This window comes from Rosa chinensis, chromosome 5 (assembly GCF_002994745.2).
Source record: "Rosa chinensis cultivar Old Blush chromosome 5, RchiOBHm-V2, whole genome shotgun sequence".
Classification (NCBI taxonomy): Eukaryota; Viridiplantae; Streptophyta; class Magnoliopsida; order Rosales; family Rosaceae; genus Rosa; species Rosa chinensis.
Genome location: NC_037092.1, coordinates 78,600,246 through 78,611,781, shown reverse-complemented (window position 1 = coordinate 78,611,781; position 11,536 = coordinate 78,600,246). Strand labels below are relative to the sequence as shown.

At 41.5% G+C, this 11,536-nt stretch overlaps 2 long non-coding RNA genes across 2 annotated transcripts; both read right to left on the bottom strand.

Annotated features, from left to right (window-relative positions):
- Positions 1 to 3,101: 3,101 nt before the first annotated feature.
- LOC112166626 lies at positions 3,102 to 4,285 on the bottom strand. The gene is made up of 2 exons (XR_002923345.2): positions 3,778 to 4,285; positions 3,102 to 3,690 (listed from the first exon to the last, which is right to left on the bottom strand). It is a non-coding gene; the product is annotated as an uncharacterized LOC112166626 (long non-coding RNA).
- Positions 4,286 to 9,156: 4,871 nt separating this feature from the next.
- Positions 9,157 to 10,473, bottom strand: LOC112166643. Its single transcript, XR_002923349.2, has 2 exons — positions 9,966 to 10,473; positions 9,157 to 9,878 (listed from the first exon to the last, which is right to left on the bottom strand). It is a non-coding gene; the product is annotated as an uncharacterized LOC112166643 (long non-coding RNA).
- Between the last annotated feature and the right edge of the window lie 1,063 nt (positions 10,474 to 11,536).

The window sequence follows — 11,536 nt, the reverse complement described above, 5'->3', positions numbered from 1 at the left end:
CCCGCTGCGTCTTCTCTTACAGCCGAGATAAAGTACAGAACACACTCCATCAATCACCTAAGTAAAATGCATCACAACTTAGTATACGGATCGAAAACGATTAAAGTTCAAACCCCCGTTGAACTAAAATCCCCAAAAGTAATGCCAATCAAGGCGAAACTTCATCCGAGACCACCCGGAGCCTCCGGAATACTTATACGATCAATATAACAAAACTACAAGTCAATTGGACGACCGAATCCTCACTGATCGAAAACCGATCGAACCGAAAACCCTACAACTTGGAAAATTCATAACATGCTCATACGATTTCCAAAAATTATAAACTATGTATCGAAATGCTCGTATCGACGAGTAGATCGCACTGAGGAGCAGAAACTGCCCCAGAGGTGGCCGGAAGCTGCCGGAAACCACCACCACAGTGGCGGCACCGCCACCAAACCAAAGTTAAAATTTGACAAAACTTCCAACATCAAAGTTCTTCATCTCAACTCCAATTGAAACATTCATAACTAGCACAAAGTCAGAATCAAAGCCATTTGGCCGGAATTTACCTCGCAAGTTTTGAAAACCGATGAACCCTAGAATCACAATCTTCAAAATTCGACCTCCACACTTTGAATCGTTGCAAGCCACTTGGAGGGAAGCATCAACGTCCTATGGGCTGAAAAAGTCCTCAAGAATCACTGGCTATGGTGGCCGGAAACGTGATCTCCGATCTGGGTTCGAAGCATCGCCGCCGCCAAACTTCCCGGCCTTGCACCGCCCTCCACAGCTCGTTTCATGCTCCAATTCTTCCACAGACCTCAAGAGGGGACTGAGGAGAGCAGGATTCCCTTTGGAATTGAAGCAAAAGGTGGCCGAAGGAGGAAGAACGACGCCGGCGAAGGTGAGGGGGCGAACCGGGGTTGGGACCGAAGAGAGAGAAAAAGTTTCCCTTTTCGGAAACTTCTTATTTTTCTGATTTTTTTCCTATTTAACCAAAATGGAAACTTTTTCCAAAAGTCATAACTTCTTCATACGAACTCCGACTTTCGCGTTCCACATGTCCACGAACTCGTATCGACGCGCTCTACAACTTTCGTGAAGGAAGTTCTCACAAAATCTAAAAGTATAAAAAGTCAAACTTCGTAACCCCCTAAAACGTGCACTTCGAATAATTATTCGTCCGAAAATAATTCCACTCCACCCTTGAACCACGAAATCATACAAACGAACACTTTATTAATCCCAGGAAATATTTAGGAATTAATAACAAATTTCCGAGGTCTTACACAGCCTCTCTTGACATGTCCAGATTTCCCACAATGCCAACACCCATCGGGCCACTTTCCTGACTTGGACATGCTTCGGCCTTTTCCCGGTGCCCTAGACTTGGACCTTCGACGATTGTTGTTTGAGTTCTTGTTGAACATTCTACCTCTATTTTCTATAGAGAGCGCAAAACTTGAAGGATCTTCAAGGTTATTCTGTTTTCGCGTCTCTTCATTCAGAAAAATGTCACGCACATCATTAAACTTCAGCTTCTTCGTAGTCCCAGCTCCACTACAAATCAAGTTCACAGTCACATCCCAATCCGAAGGCATGGAAGTCAACAACACCAAAGCTTTGATGTGTTCGTCGAATTTAACATCCACCGATGCTAGTTGCTCGATAATATCACCAACTATCCCAACTTACTGGCGAACAGATATACCCTTACCCATCTTCAAAGTGAACAGCCGCCTCATCAAGTACAACTGTTGAACGGCATTTGGTTTCTCATACATTTTGGACAAACTATCCATCATCCCTTTCAACGTAGTCTCCTTGATAACAAATCGCCATACATCATTCGAAAGCGATAGTCGAACGGCTCCAAGGGCCATCCTATGCATCCCGAAAAATTCTTCCTCCTTCATATCTTTTGGGAGCTTGCCCTCTAAAGTCTTAGCAAGCTTCTTCATATTTAAGTAGTCCTCGATCTGTGACCTCCATAGGCAAAACTCATTACCGTCAAACTTATCAACCCTCTTCTCAACGTCTTCTATGCTCATTGTTTCCACTCTAGAGCCTAAGCTCTGATACCATTTTGTTATGAATTCGACCTAGAATTTCTCTTGTGGAAGCAGACAAGTGCAAAACAATATTTTTAAACGATCGAGAAAACAAACACGAACTTGTTAACGAGGTTCAACAAAGAACTTTGCCTACGTCCCTGGGCTGCTTGGGTTTCACTATAGAAGAAGAATACACGAACAAGAATACAAGAGTATCTCACAAGAAGTTCTCACCAACTCTCAAGACCTCACTTGCTCTCTCAGTTTAATGCTTCAAAGACTTGATCTACTACTACAACATATGCCCCTATTTAAAGATATCTAACCAGACCCTATAAGACATTGGAAACTTATTCCCAATAGACATAGAAACCATTACCAAGTAGGATTATCAGGTAGGAAACAATCAAAACTCCTCTTTGATCAAGGATTAACAAATCCTTATCCTATGTGGAATCAGATCCACACACCCAACAAGGACTTCAGTTATACATTAAGAACATAAAGAGCTCAGTATGCACCTTTTCAAGGCACCCTTAAGAAATTCTCGTTTCACATCAAAGTAGTAGCAAGTATGTTCTGCTTCTGCGTGGGGGAATTTGATAGGAGCATAAAATGTGATGAATTTATAGTTCAAACATTTATACTTTTGTTGAGACAAAAAAAATTCACAAACCCAAAATGAGAAAATTGGTTCGACGCAAAAGTGAGAGAGTCCAGTAACTTTCAAATTGGTTTAGCTTAATTATCTCCGAAGCATGATCACGTGGATTGATACTCAAGGCATCAAAATTCAAATTCAGAACTTTGGATAATCTTCCTATCTTGCAAATCCAAGACCAAGTCAAGATGGGTGAGATTTCAAATTATCTATCCAGCAAGGACAACAAAAGCTACGTTCATTTGAACTTGTGGACTTCTCTTTCAAGTAGCAATCAGATGGCTCATTTTGTATCAAGCTTTCAAAATTCAAATTCCATACTGGAAGTTGTGGATAGTTCCCACAGTTACAAGTTTGAATATGGGAATGGTTATCGTCATCTGAAGATCATTTCAAATTCAAAAAAAGGAGTTATGGTTAACCCGCATGATCTTTATTCTTCTACGTTGCCTATATAAAGGCTCTTTACAACAAGTGAAGGGGGGCAGCAGAGAGGCAACGAAGGGAGGAGCAGAAAAGGCTGGAGAGAAGCAACAACACAGGAAATACATCAAGAAAGAGACGAAGCCCTGCTGCAGAGAAGAGAAGTGTTCAGCAGTTTTAAGGAGGAGCCGACAAGCCAACGACGAAAAGGTTGGGGCCTCTCTGATCTACCAATGCTACTTCGTTTTTTCTGTGCAGCATCTCTTGTCACTGGAGCTATGGAGATCCCCGAACGGTCGCAATCTCGTATATGATACATGTGTATCCACGAGTGTATGACCAATCGGTGGAATGTCATGTCATCTGTTCTGCAAACCAACAACGGTCACCACCAAAAGCCTTCTATCTCCTGCCTTCCTTTCCACCGCAACACAACAAATGGCCTTGCACCACCTGCAAACAAGCCACACAAAGAATTGACCAAGCAAGACAAACCACAAAGTATCATAATCGGTGTCTGGAGAGAAAAGCTCAGCCTTGATGTTCTCTTGGAGTGCTTCCAACAACCTGAAGGTGAGAAGGAAAGGAATCAGAAAATTGGGACCAAGCCGTGAAGCAGAAGGTCTCTTCACTTCTATGTGAATCCGGACTCACTTCCTCCACTAAATCCCAGCAAGGAAATGGCTTTCTGCTATCAAAGTTCCTGCCTGCACTTGCTGTCAAACTCCCTGCCTTCACTTGCACCTGCAGCATGTACATATACAATGCCTCTGTCAAAAACTCGAAAAGACTGATGGAAAGAATAATTGAGATGAACACTTGATTATTGTTCCCCGTCTAAAAGAAGAAGCTAGAAGAAGTAGACATTCATGAAAATGACAGAGACGAAGCTTTACACTCCTTGAAACAATAATTATCAGAGTGTGTTGCTGCAAACTTGCTCCTAGATGCTTGAAGGAACACAACATATATATAATGAAGCCGAGCAGGAAATGTTTGCCACATGCTTGCTTTGAATAAAAGCCAGGCAACAAGGACCACGAAACGACCGAGTTTAATGAAACTTTGATCATGGGGCAGTGGTTTAATAATACAAATGGCCATGACAAAGTGATAAATTCATGTTGCTTGGTGGTTAAAAGCTGATGAAGTGAACACACATCAAGACAAAATTTATTTGCAATTAAACATGATTGTCAAACCGTGATGTTGCTGTACCTTTGGACTAAAGACAAAAACTTTCAAAATATCCCATTAAGCAAATGTGCAGCAAGTTTCTTTCCAGCTACGTGTCTCTTTATCAATCAAAAGAAGAAAAGAAGACAATATTCAAAGGCTACAAGATTCCTCTAGTGCTCATTGTGTGGCATGAAATGAACTCTGCATTTTGTAATAATCAAATCTTGGCAGAAAGTAAAGGAAGACAAGCGGCGGTATCGCAGACTTGCAGAAGTTGCAGCAACAAAGTCATTTCCTCTTGGTCTTATCCTTTGTTGACAAGCTTTGGCGGTGGAAAGTCATCAAGACATATGAAGACAAAATGCTATTAAGGCCTAATCTATAAACTGTGGCATTCTGCCTTCTTTTTAAAGGGAATCAGTGGGAACCATTCGGCACATATCAAAACAAAAAGTACATTTAAGCATAATTGTCAACATGCAAATATGCAGCAAGTTTTGTATGGCCGTCAAATGTGGTGCAGATATAAGGTCATGGGTGTCCAAAGCAGTTGCAAGCTTTTCTACAAACTTCAAAGTACTGAAAAGCCTACTCCAAATCTCTAAGGCCTGACCACGAAGCTCAGCATGACGAGGTGCATGCCCAAATCAAATCAATGGATGCTACCAAATTTGGCGTCCAAAAGAAATGCATTTGGCGGGTTCAAAAAATGTATACACATCCGTCAAACAAAAGTCGGTACAAAACCGGAAATTCAAATTGTGATGAACTACAGTGGTTTGATCCCTTTACAGGGTATGTAGGCAGTCTAGCGACCCACTAGATGCAACCGCAACTCCAAACAGAATCCCTGACTCCACCAGTCAAATTCAGCCAGTCCCAAATGAATCACTGACTCCAGTCAAATTCTCCCAACACCACAAAAATCAAATCCATTCCAAATCACACAAATAAAGTCCAAACCAAATTCAAGGGCTTTAAACCCTTCCCCAAACACAAATTCAAAATAAATGGGTCATCTACCCATTTAAATCTCAAAAGCCGGAACTACATGTGGTTTGATCCCTCAAAGGGTATGTAGGCAATCTAGAACCAAATCTATCTAGATGCAACCGCGTCCTAAACACAAAATCGAATCCCTGGTCCACTTAAACCAAATTCGTCCCAAACACTACTCTAATTCAAAAATCAAAAGCCTCCAATGAGTCATCCACTCATTGGAACTCTTGAACTACGAGTGGCTTGATCCCTCTCCTAGGGTACGTAGGCAACCCATTCAAACATCCGGGTGCAGCCGCAAAAACAAACAAACACACATCCCATCAATTGGTTTCTTCATAAATGGAATCAAAGGGTGTTTCCCTGTAACAAGGGATTGTAATTAAGAGACACATTCTGTCTTGAATGGGTCGAACCCGAAATAATAAAAACTCTGTTCTTTTAATGAATACGAGTGAAATTATGTTGGGTGACATTTACGCTCACTGTGTGCAGATTTTCTCTCAACATAATTTTTGGCACGCCCAGTGGGACCCATTCTCCTTTTCATCTCCATTTATGATATAACTAATCATATTTGTTACTTGTTTGCCACAGGATACAACATGGCACCACAAGTGACAATGAACTTCCAAGAGCTTAAAGCTACTGAGTCAAAGGCTAGAGATGCAAGACGAGTTGATCATCGTGTTTCATGCATCATCGATGCAGCTCCAATCAGAAGCGATGTCCCAAAGCTCAACCATGATACACATGCCCATGTCACTACTCAGATAATGATCGGTTCTATTCCAATCAGTTTGGTCGTTACACCGCATGAGGTTCCAACAAGGCCCAAAGCCCGGTCCCTCAAGTCCCCACAGTAAGTACACCTGCAATCAGCGATAGCTAATATAGCTTCCGAACCTCAGATAGTCAAGTTCACCTCAACCTCTGACAACTCGTCTAGCCGGAAGGTCAAAGTTGTTAAGATACACCACCAACAGAGTCTATCAGTGGTCAACAAAAGAGCTTCTACAAAGACCAAGAAAACACGTATACCAGTGGGGGCATTCCAATCTCATAAAACACAAGGAGCATTGCCGGACTCTTCAGCAGAATCAAGATCATATATGGTCCCTGTTGTTAGTCAAAATACTCAATCATTGTTTGAGATACATAACAACACAACGCCTGAGACCATGTCAGTTATGGTCACAAACGCATCAACAATAGAAGAGCAGCTAGAAGAAATGAAGACAATGCTAGCTGAAAAAGATGCTCAAATAGCAGCACTGACTTCTCAATTAGCCGCTATGGCTAACATTGGCAATCACAAAAATCATGAAAAAAGTGATTGTGAAAAGAAAATAGGAGGACATGGATCCGCAATCACAAGTCTTGAAGACATAAAGACACTAATTGCAGAAGGAATCCGAGAAGTATACACGTCCTCAAATCCACAGTTCTCTGGGTACTTGAAACCCTACCCTGCTCATTATGATGCACTACCATTCCCTAAAGGCTATCAGAGGCCAACTTTTGACAAGTTCGATGGAGTAGATGGCTCTCCGCATGAACATTTGGCACATTTCTTCTCAGCCTGCGGGGAAACATCACAATCAGATGCATTGCTAGTAAGGCAGTTTGTTCAGTCCCTCAGAGGAGCAGCTTTTACTTGGTACAGTCAACTACAACCAGGTTCTATCCTCACATGGGACGATATGCAAAGAGCATTTCTAGCACAATTTGTCAGCTCCAAAAAGAAAGTCTCAATTATCGACTTGGCTGACACTAAACAGGAGTCTGATGAAAGCACCAATGAATTCATTTCCAGATGGAGGAGCTTAAACCTCCAATGCTCGGAAAAATTAACAGAGCTATCAGCAGTACAAATGTGCTCAAACAATCTCTTACCACAGATAGCAACTTTTGTCAGCACCGCAGAACCTCAAACATTTGAAGCGCTAGTCTCAAAAGCTAGCAATGTCGAAAGACAAGTCGCCCGTAAGAAGATTATGACACAGAGGACGTCCTTTAAAGACCATAGAGTCGACAATATAGATGAGTCACTGGAAACCTTTGTCGAAACTGACACCAAGTCGAACAAATGCAAAGGAAAGGAAGGGTCTAGAAAGCTCACTCTCAAAGAAAGAAAAGAAGTCAAATACTCTTTCGATGATGATGATGTCGAACAAATTTTCAGTGAGCTCAACAAAGCACGAGCTATCGAGCTTCCTGAACCAAAACTACAGAGTGAAGTCAACAAGACCAACGACCCTAGATATTGCCAGTACCATCGAATTGTTAGTCATCCAACAAAGGACTGTTTTGTTCTGAAGAACATAATCCAAGAAATGGTCAACAACAAGGAAATTGAGGTGGAGACATCGTCAGCAGAGTAAAATTGAAGTTTGTCTGCAATCTTATTTGTCTCTCAAAAGGTGCTACAAAAAAAAAAAAAAAAAAAAAAAAAAAAAAGCTCGCTGGACTGAAAACCCGAGAGGGAGGTCCAGGCAAAAAAATGGAGCGAAAAAAAAAAAAAAAAAAAAAAATTATTATAAAGGCCTGTTGAACAAAAACCCCCCACAAAGGGTAGTTCAAGCAAAAGTTAAGGCTAAAAAAAAGCTCGCTGGATTGAAAACCCGAAAGGGCGGTCCAGGCAAAAGTTAGAGCACAAAGCCCCAGAACTACGACGGCTTGATCCCTCAAAAGGGGTACGTAGGCAGTCTAGCCTCAAAAACTAGATGCAGCCACCCAATCAAAAATATATCTCCATTCCTCAATCAATCAGGAAGAAAGAGAAAATCAGATAAATGAAGCAGTGGGTGTTGCTGGCCAAGCATGAAAGCCTAATTAACATGTGCATAGGACGAAAGGCTGTAGAAACTCTTTGAGGAGAAATCTTCTCGAGGGAAATCCGAGTGAGGAGAAATCTCCTCGAAACAAATCCGAGTGAGGGGAAATCTTCTCGAAGTCGATTTAAGTGAAAAGGAATCTCCTCGATAAAGATCCGAGTAAGTAGAAATCTCCTCGAGCTTGATATAAGTATGGAGAAAGCTAGAAGTTCCCTCAAGCTTGATGTAAGTAAGGAGAAAGCTCTTTAAGAAAGATTCGAGTGAGAGGAAACCTCTTCGAGAAAAATCCTGGTGAGGTGCAATCCCTTCTAGGCTGATCCAGGTAGAAGGGAAAAATCTCTTCAAGAGCACATAGTTCAATACCTGCAAATAGCATGAAAGCAACGAAGGTACAACAGATGCTTCATTTACCAAAAAAAAAAAAAAAAATCCTTCGTGGGAACTACGTAAGGCTTGATCCCTTAAAAGGGTACGTAGGCAGTCTAATTCTAGATCCAGCCACAAAATCATCAAAATCACGTTCTCTTCGCCAACAGGTTGCGATCAAATGGCACAAAGCCTTGCACCTCAGAGACTCCTCGTACAAGTATAAACTACAACTAGTGAAGAAAAGAAACCAAGCATGGGAAAGATGACTTGCAACCTGGTCAAAGCATCAACTCACCTTCACTGAAATAGGAAAAGTTGTCAAGCCTCGCACGCGCAAAGCTATTCCACGCACGACGCTTAAGGGGGCAACTGCTGAGACAAAAAAAATTCACAAACCCAAAATGAGAAAATTGGTTCGACGCAAAAGTGAGAGAGTCCAGTAACTTTCAAATTGGTTTAGCTTAATTATCTCCGAAGCATGATCACGTGGATTGATACTCAAGGCATCAAAATTCAAATTCAGAACTTTGGATAATCTTCCTATCTTGCAAATCCAAGACCAAGTCAAGATGGGTGAGATTTCAAATTATCTATCCAGCAAGGACAACAAAAGCTACGTTCATTTGAACTTGTGGACTTCTCTTTCAAGTAGCAATCAGATGGCTCATTTTGTATCAAGCTTTCAAAATTCAAATTCCATACTGGAAGTTGTGGATAGTTCCCACAGTTACAAGTTTGAATATGGGAATGGTTATCGTCATCTGAAGATCATTTCAAATTCAAAAAAAAGAGTTATGGTTAACCCGCATGATCTTTATTCTTCTACGTTGCCTATATAAAGGCTCTTTACAACAAGTGAAGGGGGGCAGCAGAGAGGCAACGAAGGGAGGAGCAGAAAAGGCTGGAGAGAAGCAACAACACAGGAAATACATCAAGAAAGAGACGAAGCCCTGCTGCAGAGAAGAGAAGTGTTCAGCAGTTTTAAGGAGGAGCCGACAAGCCAACGACGAAAAGGTTGGGGCCTCTCTGATCTACCAATGCTACTTCGTTTTTTCTGTGCAGCATCTCTTGTCACTGGAGCTTTGGAGATCCCCGAACGGTCGCAATCTCGTATATGATACATGTGTATCCACGAGTGTATGACCAATCGGTGGAATGTCATGTCATCTGTTCTGCAAACCAACAACGGTCACCACCAAAAGCCTTCTATCTCCTGCCTTCCTTTCCACCGCAACACAACAAATGGCCTTGCACCACCTGCAAACAAGCCACACAAAGAATTGACCAAGCAAGACAAACCACAAAGTATCATAATCGGTGTCTGGAGAGAAAAGCTCAGCCTTGATGTTCTCTTGGAGTGCTTCCAACAACCTGAAGGTGAGAAGGAAAGGAATCAGAAAATTGGGACCAAGCCGTGAAGCAGAAGGTCTCTTCACTTCTATGTGAATCCGGACTCACTTCCTCCACTAAATCCCAGCAAGGAAATGGCTTTCTGCTATCAAAGTTCCTGCCTGCACTTGCTGTCAAACTCCCTGCCTTCACTTGCACCTGCAGCATGTACATATACAATGCCTCTGTCAAAAACTCGAAAAGACTGATGGAAAGAATAATTGAGATGAACACTTGATTATTGTTCCCCGTCTAAAAGAAGAAGCTAGAAGAAGTAGACATTCATGAAAATGACAGAGACGAAGCTTTACACTCCTTGAAACAATAATTATCAGAGTGTGTTGCTGCAAACTTGCTCCTAGATGCTTGAAGGAACACAACATATATATAATGAAGCCGAGCAGGAAATGTTTGCCACATGCTTGCTTTGAATAAAAGCCAGGCAACAAGGACCACGAAACGACCGAGTTTAATGAAACTTTGATCATGGGGCAGTGGTTTAATAATACAAATGGCCATGACAAAGTGATAAATTCATGTTGCTTGGTGGTTAAAAGCTGATGAAGTGAACACACATCAAGACAAAATTTATTTGCAATTAAACATGATTGTCAAACCGTGATGTTGCTGTACCTTTGGACTAAAGACAAAAACTTTCAAAATATCCCATTAAGCAAATGTGCAGCAAGTTTCTTTCCAGCTACGTGTCTCTTTATCAATCAAAAGAAGAAAAGAAGACAATATTCAAAGGCTACAAGATTCCTCTAGTGCTCATTGTGTGGCATGAAATGAACTCTGCATTTTGTAATAATCAAATCTTGGCAGAAAGTAAAGGAAGACAAGCGGCGGTATCGCAGACTTGCAGAAGTTGCAGCAACAAAGTCATTTCCTCTTGGTCTTATCCTTTGTTGACAAGCTTTGGCGGTGGAAAGTCATCAAGACATATGAAGACAAAATGCTATTAAGGCCTAATCTATAAACTGTGGCATTCTGCCTTCTTTTTAAAGGGAATCAGTGGGAACCATTCGGCACATATCAAAACAAAAAGTACATTTAAGCATAATTGTCAACATGCAAATATGCAGCAAGTTTTGTATGGCCGTCAAATGTGGTGCAGATATAAGGTCATGGGTGTCCAAAGCAGTTGCAAGCTTTTCTACAAACTTCAAAGTACTGAAAAGCCTACTCCAAATCTCTAAGGCCTGACCACGAAGCTCAGCATGACGAGGTGCATGCCCAAATCAAATCAATGGATGCTACCAAATTTGGCGTCCAAAAGAAATGCATTTGGCGGGTTCAAAAAATGTATACACATCCGTCAAACAAAAGTCGGTACAAAACCGGAAATTCAAATTGTGATGAACTACAGTGGTTTGATCCCTTTACAGGGTATGTAGGCAGTCTAGCGACCCACTAGATGCAACCGCAACTCCAAACAGAATCCCTGACTCCACCAGTCAAATTCAGCCAGTCCCAAATGAATCACTGACTCCAGTCAAATTCTCCCAACACCACAAAAATCAAATCCATTCCAAATCACACAAATAAAGTCCAAACCAAATTCAAGGGCTTTAAACCCTTCCCCAAACACAAATTCAAAATAAATGGGTCATCTACCCATTTAAATCTCAAAAGCCGGA